This window comes from Eptatretus burgeri, chromosome 2, assembly GCF_056783735.1.
Source record: "Eptatretus burgeri isolate ZD-2024b chromosome 2, Ebu_testis_v1, whole genome shotgun sequence".
Lineage (NCBI taxonomy): Eukaryota > Metazoa > Chordata > Myxini > Myxiniformes > Myxinidae > Eptatretus > Eptatretus burgeri.
In genome coordinates this window covers 136,179,336-136,191,888 of record NC_140962.1, presented here as the reverse complement: position 1 = coordinate 136,191,888, position 12,553 = coordinate 136,179,336, and positions in this window count along the sequence as shown.

Genomic DNA, 12,553 nt, shown 5'->3' with positions numbered 1-12,553 from the left:
AACGGACATGGGGGGGGGGGGGTCAAGTTCAAGGTCGAAGGTCACTGGGTCAAGGGGTCAAGGTCACTGGGTAACTTCAATTTCTCAATTTCATCCGATCGAGACGGGACCAACGCCATTTGACAGATAATCAAAATTAAATGATGCAGTTGATTGACGACATTCACTTCCGACTTCCGGTTTTCGAGTTATGACGTCATTTATTCTCAGTAAATTTATTCTCAGAATCAGAGTAATTCACAATTTGAAGTTAAAGTTTCAAAGTCAAATTCAACCTTTCAATCAATGATCAATATTTAACTTCTTTCAAACTTCTAATCCAACTCCGGAAAACTCACTGCTTTTTAGGCCATTAAAATTGATGGCGATTGCTATTCCAGTAATATTGTATATTAGGAAGTTCTATAATATATGGAAGGAATGGACACCCAGCAGGATTAAAAACAAAACCTGTCAAAGGGCGGAGGAGCTCCTTGTGAGCCAACGGCCATCCATATCTAGTGCCCAACTGTGTCTGCGGACGTCCTCCTGCAGTTGGGTTACTTCTTATTAGGAGGTTGGTGGCAGGATTTGCACTCCAGCCACCGTAAAACGCTTCATTCCGCAAAACGCAAAAACGCAAAAAAATCTGAAAACCCACTCCGTGGGAGTACGTCCTGTGCAGCTTCCCTTCGCAGGGCAGCTCACCGGATGATGGGATTGGGGCAAAGCCTTCGGGACCCCCAATCTTTGATGATAGGAGGGAAACCACGGGGTAACATCCCTGGGTCAGATTGCGGGAGAGTGTGTCGGAGTGGTGCTGAGGTGTCGTCCACCAGACGGCGGTCTCCTTGGGTTAACCTGAGGCGGTCCCTTCGGTGGGTGCCTGGAATGTCCTATCCCTAAGAGAGGATGATCACCTGTCTCTGTTATCATCTGAGCTCAAGCGTTTGGACATCGGGATTGCAGCTCTCTCTGAGGTTCGGAGACCGGATTGCGGGCGAGATAATGGTGGGTGGTTACACCTACTATTGGTCTGGTCGCTCTGATGGTTACCATACCCAAGGAGTTGCTGTAGCTGTGTCCAATAAGCTGACCCCAATGATAATTGAGGTAACACCGGTCAACGAGCGTATTATGAGATTAAGGATTCGTCACTCCCTTAGGTGTCATTTCCCTGGTCTCTATTTATGCTCCGACTGAGGCGAGTGATCTTACCGTGAAGGACACATTCTACGCCACACTCGAGTCTGTGGTTGATCAGTGCCCCAGACGAGATACACTTCTAGTCTTGGGGCATTTCAATGCATCGACTGGAACTGATAGGGATGGTTATGAGGTGTGTGTTGGTCCCCATGGGTCAGGAACTATGAACCAGAATAGCACTAAGTTCCTTGACTTTGCAAGAAGTCATGGACTTAGGGTGGCTGGTTCATGGTTTCAGCGCCCGCAAGCTCATCGCTGGACTTGGTATTCCAACGCTGGCGGTGTGGCAAAGGAGATTGACCATGTCCTCATTGACGGTCGTTGGAGGATGATCCAGAACTGCAGGGTCTACCGGAGTGCTCAGTCCCTCAATACTGACCACAGGCTTGTTGTAGCAACTCTAAAGCTGCACCTTAAATCCTGGAGAATGGTACCATCCCAGCCTAGGCTGGATGTTGCCAAGCTCAGGGATGAGAGAGTAGCTGAGGAGTTTGCGAACAGGCTGAGTGGACACTTGGGGGGTCTGGGTGCTTTGGTGGGTCCTGAAGAGTTGTGGAGCACCTTCAAGACCACCGTCCTTGATGTTGCCGGTGGATGCCTTGGAGTTCACCGCAGGGCAAAGAAGAATTTTGTCTCTCAAGGGACACTGGATACCATTGACCAGAGTCGCAGGGCCAGGCTGAATGGCAGAGCTGAGCTGTTCAGGGAGCTGAGGCGTAAAACTGTACGTGCACTGAGGGTGGACAAGGAGGCCTATGTGCGAGGAATCTGTGAGGGGGTAGAGCATCACCTATGGACAGGTGATTCTCGTCCCGCTTACAGGGGAATTCGCGCATTACGTTCATCCAAGCCCATCCCTCGGAGCACTGCAGTTCGAGCAGAGAGTGGTAGGCTCTTGACAGAGGAGTCTGAAGTGAAGGCCCGCTGGGCCGGTTACTTTGAGCGGTTGTACCAGGCTGATCCCCCAGCTGTCGAGTTGGACGTCAAGGGTGTTACAATCCCTGTTGCTGACCCTCGAATCAACTGTGGTCCACCATCGCTTGTGGAAACACGGGCTGCGGTGAACCAGTTGAAACGGGGCAAAGCTCCAGGGATCTGTGGCATCCATGCCGAACTTCTCAAGGCTGGTGGAAATGCTGCACTCGCGTCGTTGCATGCAGTTTTGTGCTCTGCCTGGAACACAGGCATCATCCCAACTGACTGGAAGAGGGGCCTTGTTGTCCCTCTCTGGAAAGGAAGGGTGATCGCCAAGACTGCAACAACTACCGAGGGGTGACGCTGCTCTCAGTGCCGGGCAAGGTCTTTGCTCGGATAATTCTTGATAGGGTTCGCCACCATCTGCTTGAGCACCAGCGTCCAGAGCAGTCAGGCTTTACACCAAAGAGGTCAACGATTGACCGTATCCTTGCACTTCTTGTACTCACCGAACGCAGACGAGAGTTTCGGCAGGGGCTGCTTGCAGCCTATGTTGATCTCTGTAAAGCGTTCGATTCAGTGAATCGGGATGTCCTCTGGAGGATTCTTGGTCTTCGTGGGGTGCCACCGAAACTGATCGATCTTATGTCTGAACTCTACTCTGGTACTGAGAGTGCTGTGAAGTGTGGTGGTACCGCCTCTGACTTATTTCCAGTTGTTACTGGAGTTCGTCAGGGATGTGTACTTGCCCCCACACTTTTCAGCACTTGTATGGACTGGATTTTTGGGAGGATGTCGGAGAGATCAAGGATTGCGGTGCATCGTTTGGCAATGTCAAGATCTCGGACCTTGATTTTGCAGATGATGCAGTCATCTTTGCGGAGACTTTAGACATCCTCTTGGGGGCCCTCGAGGTGCTGAATGAGGAGTCGGAGCCGTTGGGATTACGGATTTCTTGGGTCAAAACAAAGATCCAGGCTTTCGGTGACATCTTGGATGCTGCTGTCCTGTCTGTGTCTGTTTGTGGTGAGGATGTTGAGGTCGTGGATAGATTCACTTACCTTGGCAGTGATATTCATGTCTCCGCAGGTTGTGAGCCGGAGGTCAATAGACGTCTGGGTCGGGCCTGGGGAGTCATGGATTCACTGGATCATGGGGTGTGGCGCTGCCGGTACCTGTGCGGGAGGACGAAAGTCCGAGTCTTCAGGTCCTTGGTACTTCCAGTCTTGCTCTATGGGTGCGAGACTTGGACTTTGACCAAGGATCTGAGACGGAGACTTAATTCCTTTGGTACCAGGGCTCTTCGGAGAATCCTTGGCTATCGCTGGTCGGATTTTGTGTCCAACGAGCGGTTGCTGAGAGAGACTCGGATGAGATTTGTTACCTGCATAGTCCGTGAGCGTCAGCTGCGGTTGTATGGACATGTGGCTCGTTTTCCTGACGCTGATCCTGCTCACCAGATTCTCTCAGCGAGGGAGTCTCATGAGTGGAGGAGGCCAGTGGGCCGACCACGTGCCTCATGGTTGCAGCAGGTTGACCATCATCTCAAGGAGATGGGGATGGGCCTGGCATCTGCCTGGGGGATGGCCAGACGGAGGCCCCTGGAGTACCGGCGGAAAGTGGACGCAGCGACGCGCTGTTCTGGCACATGCTCCCATACCTGACCTGACCTATAATATAATACTGATACATTTCTACTTAAAAGTGAATCTCATGTGATTTTATTTCGATATATTTTCGCTTTCATGTGTAGTTTACGATTTCGAAGAATAGGAATTCCGCACACATGATCGGTGGTCTCCAAGCCCCTGTGCCCTGTACCCGCCCATGGGCGGGTAATTTGTTAGTACTGTCTGAATTGTGTGTGTGTGTGTGTGTGTGTGTGTGTGTGTGTGTGTGTGTGTGTGTATGTGTGTGTTGTTGGTGGTTATCTCCATATACAGGTTTCCGAAGGTGAAATAGAATTCTCCCAGGTGTCGAAGTATCCACCTCCGTTTCATTGAGGGATCATGATCATATTTCTTGTTCTCAAAGTTTTGTTCCAAAGGATCTTTTCAGGATCGTCACTGAGCCTCAGACAGCATCCAACTGCAGTTTGTTTGTAATAATATTCCCAGGGATGTTTCTTAAGATCTGTGAAGTTAAAAAAAAAATCATTCCCATTGTTCCAATTATCACTGGAACAATTTGAGTGCTCTTCAGCTTCCAGGATCTTTTCACTTCATTTTTGAGTTCTTGGTATTTGTCATTTTCTTGATTGCTGTGTTGTTTGAGCGAAAATCACTGGGTCGTGACACCTCAATTAACAATGTCTCAATTATCAATGCCCAATGCCCATGGATGGAATAATCAGGTCGCTTATGAGTCATTCGGTGCATGGTGCCCCACCATCATGCTGTGCAAGAAGCGCTCGGGGAGCGTCTCGCTGCAAGATTCATCAGGCGACCCTCAAAACTGATGCTGTGGGGAGGACCATGCCAGAAGCCACCGTATATTCTCCGTTCTACATCCAAAATTTAGTGCTCACCGGCTCAAAAATTGTACGCTGTCCTGGCCGATGCGCCAATTGCAACAGTATCACTGCGCCCTAGGAGGGATTCTGAATTAGAGGCATTCAGCCATTATCCTTCAGAGGTTAGCTTTGCACCACTGGTTGTTCAGTCAGATGCACACACACGCCAAGTGTCTGAACCGCTGTTCCTCTCGTATTGAGTGGGGTTGCTGGTCCGGCGACAAAAGCATCAGTAGGGTAAAATTAAGCTGTCTCACAACGTTCTAGTCCCAGCTCACATTCCCTGTTAGTGGGTCAACAATCTAATGCTTGGCAAATTCTGCTTCGCAATGATAGGAAGAGCCAACATCGGAGGATCGAAAAATAGCATCACTGTGGATGCTTGGCCACCACAAGCCAGTTATCCCTGTGGTATGTCCGGTTGTCACCCGGTCCATGTATTGCCAACGTCCAGGGCTTCGTGCAGTCCGTCAGAGACACGACCAGCTGGGAAACGTCTTGATTGTATGCAGGCCTCGAAACTGCGGGCCTGGTGGTAGCCTATGTTTCCACTTCCCAGCAAGCCTTTTCGTCTTGTTCTCATTCACATTGTCAGCCTCCCTTGCAAGGCACTCCCTTTCTCTTCTCCCTTCTCTTGCCACCAAAATTGAGGCCCCAAAATCGCCACCGACGGACTCGAGCGAGGAGACAAGTGAGAGAGATGATGAGATGAGGCGGTTATGTGTCAAAGTAATCAAAGCCATCTTGTGTGGTGGAATCTAAATCTGGTCCACGACCAGGTTTATCCAAATCAAGAACAGCCTGTTTCTGCATATGAAATAGCATTTTCTCAACTATAACTCTTGCTTTTTGTCTTTTCTTTCCTTTTTCTCTTTCGTTCCTTCTTTTGTTACTTTTCTCTTTATCTTTCATGTGTGTGTGTGTGTGTGTGTGTGTGTGTGTGTGTGTGTGTGTGTGTGTGTGTGTGTGTGTGTGTGTGTGTGTGTGTGTGTGTGTGTGTTTTTTAACACGTTAATATTCCACTGGTCAAATTCGAGCACAGGAACAATCAACATGCACTATTATTGCAAATGTATGCAGGGATAGACAGACAACCATTTTTCAAGGAAAGAGGTAGACATGGTTTCATATGATAATGTTACGAATCTGGAAACCATGCGCACTCAACATTCAGGTCCCAAAGAAAGTTATGCGGGTAAGTATGTGTGTAGTCAGGATCCCGTCCTTTTGTTTAGTGGGAGGATTAAATGTGTGCGTTGTGACGTCTTTAGTGAGGTTTTACATCCAATGAGCCATCCCAAACCTCTCCATCACGCTCCATCACCACCCGCCGGCTGCTCATACCTTGACTTGCCGGGAGGGGGGCCTCGCGGTTCCGGTCCTTGGGCCCCACAAACGATAGTTTTTGTATGGTGGGCCTTTCAAGACGGACCCTCTTGCTCTGCACAAGCGAGGCCACGTGGCCACGTGGAGAATATGGGGTCTCCGAACAGGGGCCACGGCTCCACCCTGGTAGGGTGCAGCCGAAGGCCAATGAGGGATGGACAGCGAGATGATTCTCACCAAGTCCCCTCCCTGTGTGGGAGGAGATATATATCCCCGAGCAGACTCAGTTGTCGTTGTTGTTGGCATTGGTGCTGGGAGATCTGGAGTACTTGAGTGGCTACAAGTTGGTTGACGGTGGATGGTGCCCCACCCACAGGCTAACAGCCTGTTCGTGGAGCCTTGGTGGGTCCCGTCCATGACCCTGATCTCGGCCCCAGAACTCCGATTGCTCCACGCGGCTGCCGCCATGAGCCACGAGTCCCACACATGCAGCTGGGACCTTCGACAACCCACAGGTGCCCAACCAAACTCTGACCCCAGCTCGTCTCTCTCATTGGCTGGAGGGTCCAATAAAAACTCCGGGGTTTCTTTTCTTTTTGTATGTGTGACTGTGTGTGGGCCTGTCTATAAGTATAACTGAGTAAGTGCTTTGAATCGTTGTAAATTCCTGCTCTGCATATTTGCTTCAAGTCTTGCCTCCTTGTCTTTTATTGTAAACAAATTATTAGAAATATTCCCAGCTCGTTTCCGTCCTTTCATTATTTGGTCCAGCATGGTCCGGGTCTGAGTTCAGACGGAGTTTCATCCCCGATAATCCGTTAATCCTCGCCGGCACGGCTTTGGCAGTTTCCGCTCGGCTGCAACCGAACCGGAGTTGGTAGTCCATAGTTGGAACTCCACCGCAGTCGGTAGAGTGACCCGGTTCGAGAAAGACGTGTCGACGGCGTGAATTCCCGGTAGCCAAGACTGCATGGTTATTTAGGTATATTGGGATCTAGACAATTAACCCTATGCCACGCTGTCAAGGTATTGGCGCTTCACAGTCGATTAATTGACCCACTGGCTTCGGAGTTATCCGGAGCGACGGCCTATAATTCCGGGGAGACCGGTGGGAGACGGCATAAACTTCCCCACCTAGCGGTCTTTCTCACCACCGACCCCCGGCCCACAACAATAACTTATTGTGATCATCCCCACTATGTTTACACACTTAATTTTGGAATGGCATCCGTACATTCTTTTGCATTAAAAAATGTTTTTGTTTTATTACTTGCTGCAACAGGAATGGCGCAAATGGTGAGAGGCCTTTGATTGAGTCAAGATACTGAAACCCAATTAATAGTCCATCGGCCCAGGCCAGAAATTCCACTTGTCGGTACCATCTAAGGAAACCAATCCTAGTTATGATTTTTGAATTGGTATATATATATATATATATACTGTATTTATATATATATATATATATATACTGTATATATATATATATATATATATATATATATATACTGTATATATATATATATATATATACTGTATATATATATATTTATATTCTGTATATATATATATATATATATATATATATATATATATATATATATATATATATATATACCAATTCAAAAATCATAACTAGGATTTGTTAGGGTTAGGGTTAGGGTTTGTTAGGGTTAGGGTTAGGGTTATATATATATGTATCATGAGCCTGGTGTTGGCGCAGTGGTTAGGGCAGCGGCTTGGGATCCAAAAGGTCCCGAGTTCAAGCCCCATTGGGCCACTGAATTAATACACCAGGGGGTTGACTCAGCCTGTCATCCTTCCGAGGTCGACGAAATGAGTACCAGTATACTGGGCCGGTGTATACCCCGGTTAAAATAGGTGTACCATATCCCTGTGTCGTAAGAGACGACCAGGGTTGCGTCAGGAAGGGCATCCGGCGTAAAACATGTGCCAAATCACTATGCGGATCATACGGATGATCCGCTGTGGCGACCCCTAACGGGAGCAGCCGAAGGAAGAAGAAGAAGAAGATATATATGTATCATATTTTGATGTGATAACCATTGCAGACTGGCAGCTTATTGGTAGTTATCTTCTCTGGAATGTACCCACCCTCCGCATAATGTAAATGAAAAGGCAAACTCAGAAACATTCACTAATGATGCAATTGCTGTTTCCACATGGGGCTAGAATGAACTGCAAACCACAAATACATGTCTGAAATGCTTTATTTATACCATCCGAATAATCCTTTCTGTCATTCCTGAAGGCAGAATTTGTTTTACTCGTGCGGGCCCGTAGGTGCGGGCCCATAGGGGCATGCCCGTAGGTGTGTGCCAGTATGTGCAGCTTCGTGCCTGCAGTATCAGGTCCCAGCATAAATTGTGACGTCATATCAAACGAAGAAGAATAATTGTGACGCCCCCTCTCTCTCACCCCCTCTCTCCCTCCTCCTCTCTCCCCCTCCTCTGTCCCCCTCCTCTCTTGCTCCTCCTCTCTCGCCCCCTCTCTCCCTCCCATCTCTTGCCCCCCTCTCTCCCCCCTCTCTTGCCCTTCTCTCTCCCCCCCCCCCTCTCCCTTCTCCTCTCTCTGTAAATGTATTCACAAATGTTTACCAAGCACAACAATTAATTCCAACCTTGGGAAAAAAACAGCTTTCAAACCCTTGGGAAACAACTGTTTCCCTCGGGAAAATTCAAACCTTGGGATTAATTAATAAGTTGAATAATAATCAAACCTTGGGAGTGAATGATTAAATAAATTAATAATTAAATAATAATCAAACCTTGGGAAAGAACAGCTTTCAAACCTTGGGAAACACTTGGGAAACAGCTGAAATGGATGAGGAAGAACGATATCAAACTTTGAAAAGGCACATCCTCAGGTCCCCAGTGTCGATTGTGACGTCATACCAAACGAAGAAGAAAAAGAATTGTGACGTCAATCGTGCAAAAAAAAACAAAAAATAAAATAAAATAAAAAAATTTAAACAAACATTAATTGTGACGTCATTCGTGATGTCATAGCACCGTGTCCTGTCATTGGTTGACAGATAAATGGCCGTAACTTGGGAACGCTTGTCCGATTGATATCAAACCTTGAAAAGGCACATCTGCGGGGCCCCGGCAATATTCCTGGCAAGTTTCAATCCGATCGGACCGGTGGTCGTCTGGTTATCAATAATTTGGGGGAAAAAATGGCATGATAAGGTGAGAAGGTGGAACGACACCTTCAGCTGCCATATAAACACCTTTTCAACACTGAAAAGCAATAAAATGGCCGTAACTTGGGAACCGCTCGTCCGATCGATATCAAACCTCGAAAAGGCACATACGCGGGGCCCCGGCAATATTCCTAGCAAGTTTCAATCCGATCAGAATGGCGGTCTTCGAGAAACTGCGGTCGCATACAGACATACACACACACACACACACACACACACACACACACACACACACACACACACACACACACACACACACACACACACACACACACACACACACACACACACACACACACACACACACACACACACACACACACACACACACACACATTGCTGGAATAATAGATAGATGGCAGAAAGGGGCGAACAATAGGGCCTATCAAAATGTTGCTGATTAGTGATTTTCAGTACATTTTAATTTGTAATATTGTTATACAAGCTCCCTGGGTAGTGCTACTGAACCGCAGTAGCCTACAACATGCACATGTTGTATGAGGAAAACATTTATGAACATTTTACAAGTTATTACCACAGTTAAAGGAATTGCCCTTCCCCTACCCTAGTTCCAACAAGCGTCCAAAATGTGAAATTTACGGATAACCCAAATTTCACCACGCTACTGTGGCATGTTTATGTACTATGTTTTACTCATGCATATTTGTAGCCATGAATGTCCTTGTGATTGTGCCAAAACATTCACACCATGGATCAGTAGTCTCGTCTTCATCACTGTTATCAGCATCAGAGTCCTCGAGGTCTACAACCTCTTCCTCGACATCAGTGGGCTGGTTGCTGCAGGTTTGCAACTTGCACATGTCAGTGCACTTCAGGCTATTGGCAAGGCACGTGCAGTCTGGGAGTTTGCACGACCGTCCACACTTGCAGGAAAGCAGTTGCAACATTGCATCCGGTGCTGGAGAACCCTGCATCCACTCGATGGTCAGCTTCCCGTCATCATCAGTGGTCCATCCACAACCCTTGGGACTTGTAACATTGGGTTGGCATTGCAGACAGCGCCTCCAAATAGCAGCCTGGTAGTTTGCACGGAGGGCGTGCATAAAGAGGCAGTCTTCACATGGTGGAAGCTGACTGGTCTCTATCTCTCCCCGTCTGGCACAGAAGAGTTGATGTCGGAGTTCATTGACTTTCGTGGTGTTGGTAGATGGCATGTACATGTGGCAGGTGACCTCTTGCAGCTTCTGAAAGAGCTTGGTGGATACTTCCCATGAATGACTGAGCTGACTGAAGGCCTCTTGGTAGGTCTTATCCGACTTCATTTGCTTCAAGGCGCCCATCTTTCCCCGGCCTGCAAAGGCACTGACTGTATCACAACCGGAGAACACGTGCAGGCCAACCAGGGAATCACAGACACTATCTCTCATCGATCTAGCAAGTTTGTCAATGTCTAGGAACCATGTGCGGGTTTGCGTACCACACTTCTGATACACGGGGCATGGGATGTCCTTATTGAAGGCAAGACACAGCACGAGGACATCTGTATCTTCGGCAGGGATCACCACAGCCTTGTACCCAGCCTCTGCTGCATGCAGAGCATGCAGAAGCATTCAGCTGTCTGCTTCCTCCTGCGTGGACTTCAGCTCTGCCACTTCCTCCCAGTGGTCTTTGGTTTTTTTTTTTTTTTTTTTTAATTTCCCCCAAAACGTCAATATCTCAGAATGGTAAAATGGTAAAGATGCAAAATACATACACTAAGCTGCTCTTCTGGAATGGTTATCACATATTGAAATAATCATATAGTCCCTACCAATAACTTAGTAGCCCTTAAGTTTGGTTTCCTCAGATGGTACCGATATATGCCTGGGCCCATGGACTATAAGAAGAAGATACTGAAACTAAAAAGATATTAAACTAGTCAACATACATAGACTAAAAAAAATGAAGAATGATGGAGTACTGCTCTCCACTCCAGGCTGGCGTCCCTGCCTCACACATTGCTCAGCTTGACACTGTGGAAACCAAGGCCTTCAATATTATTGGAATCTCCCCCCCATGAAGCTGATTCTATGGGCCTATCACTTTTCCATCGCAGACAGGTTAGTGGTTTTTCTGTCTTCTACCGCCTCCTTTCTGGTCTTGCACCCTCTGCTATTTCCGTGTCTTGTATCCCCAGTATCTGAAGGACACATGTGGTCCACCATCAACCCCCTTCTGGTGAAACTCCCAAAATCCATATTCACTGCTCAACTCCACTCTCATTCATTCATCTTTTTCCCACCTGTGGAACCACGTTCCACATCCTCTTCAATGTCATTCTTCCCTCAGGTCTTCAACACAGCTGTTCACCACCATCTCAGATTGTTCCCAATTCAGAACCATGATATTTTATTCCACCTTTCAATGTCCCTCATCACACCCTCAAGTGCACGTCCTTCCAAATTTCCAGTTTTTCCTTCCTCAGAGTTTGCTCCTCCCCTAACCCACATTTCTCCCCACACCCATCATTTGTCCAAGTCTTCCTCCATTTTCTCATTCAACACTGCTGTTGGTGTTTTTCCTCCTCTCTCTACTTATTTTGCATACTGATCCATTTAGTGTTCAAGCTCTTCCATGAGCCGTGACTGCACACAAAAAAAACCCAACCTTCAAATGACCATGAATAATTTGGCACAACATGGCTTCACACATACTTATTCAATTTAAATATGCAGGAGGATTGACTCGAGAACGAAATGCAAACATATCAATTATAAATAAAAATTAAAACTGGTAAACCAGTGATTCCAGGCTTCAAGGCATGCATCCGTTTTACTACATTTCAACACTATCACCCTTTCACGTGATATGGGTTATCCAAGTTTTCCTAGTTAGAAAGTTTGTTAGAGTCTGCAATGGGGTCTAGCTATGGTGTCCCTAATGTTATATCAATGAAGGATTGTAAAGCCGATAGCAATACATGATAAAGAAAGAAACTTAAAATTGGACAAATCGAGGCTGGACAAATTTTCAAGTCCCGATAAAAGTCCAATAACTACACATTTTCTGATTAATGTAAATTGCGAACTTGTAGTACGTTAAAAGATCTTCCAGAATGTGGTCACTTTAGCTCTATCTTCTTTAGTTTTCATTTTACGACATGTCAAAAATTGGTGATTTTAAACTTTGGGACTTCTGGCGCCTCACTGGGGTCACATACATACAGACATACAGGGTGCCCCACAGAAAACCAGGAAATTTGAGATTTTGAGATTTATCTTGCCGTATTTTACCATATCAATAAACTAACATCTAAATTTTGTAACCGTTTTTTTTTTTCCAGAATGCAGCAGTTATCAAATTTTCAACATGAGGTGATTGTTCTCTTTAAGAAAGAACATCCAACTTGGGGACTGAAGAAATGCCATGAAATTTTACCGGAGTTTTTAAAT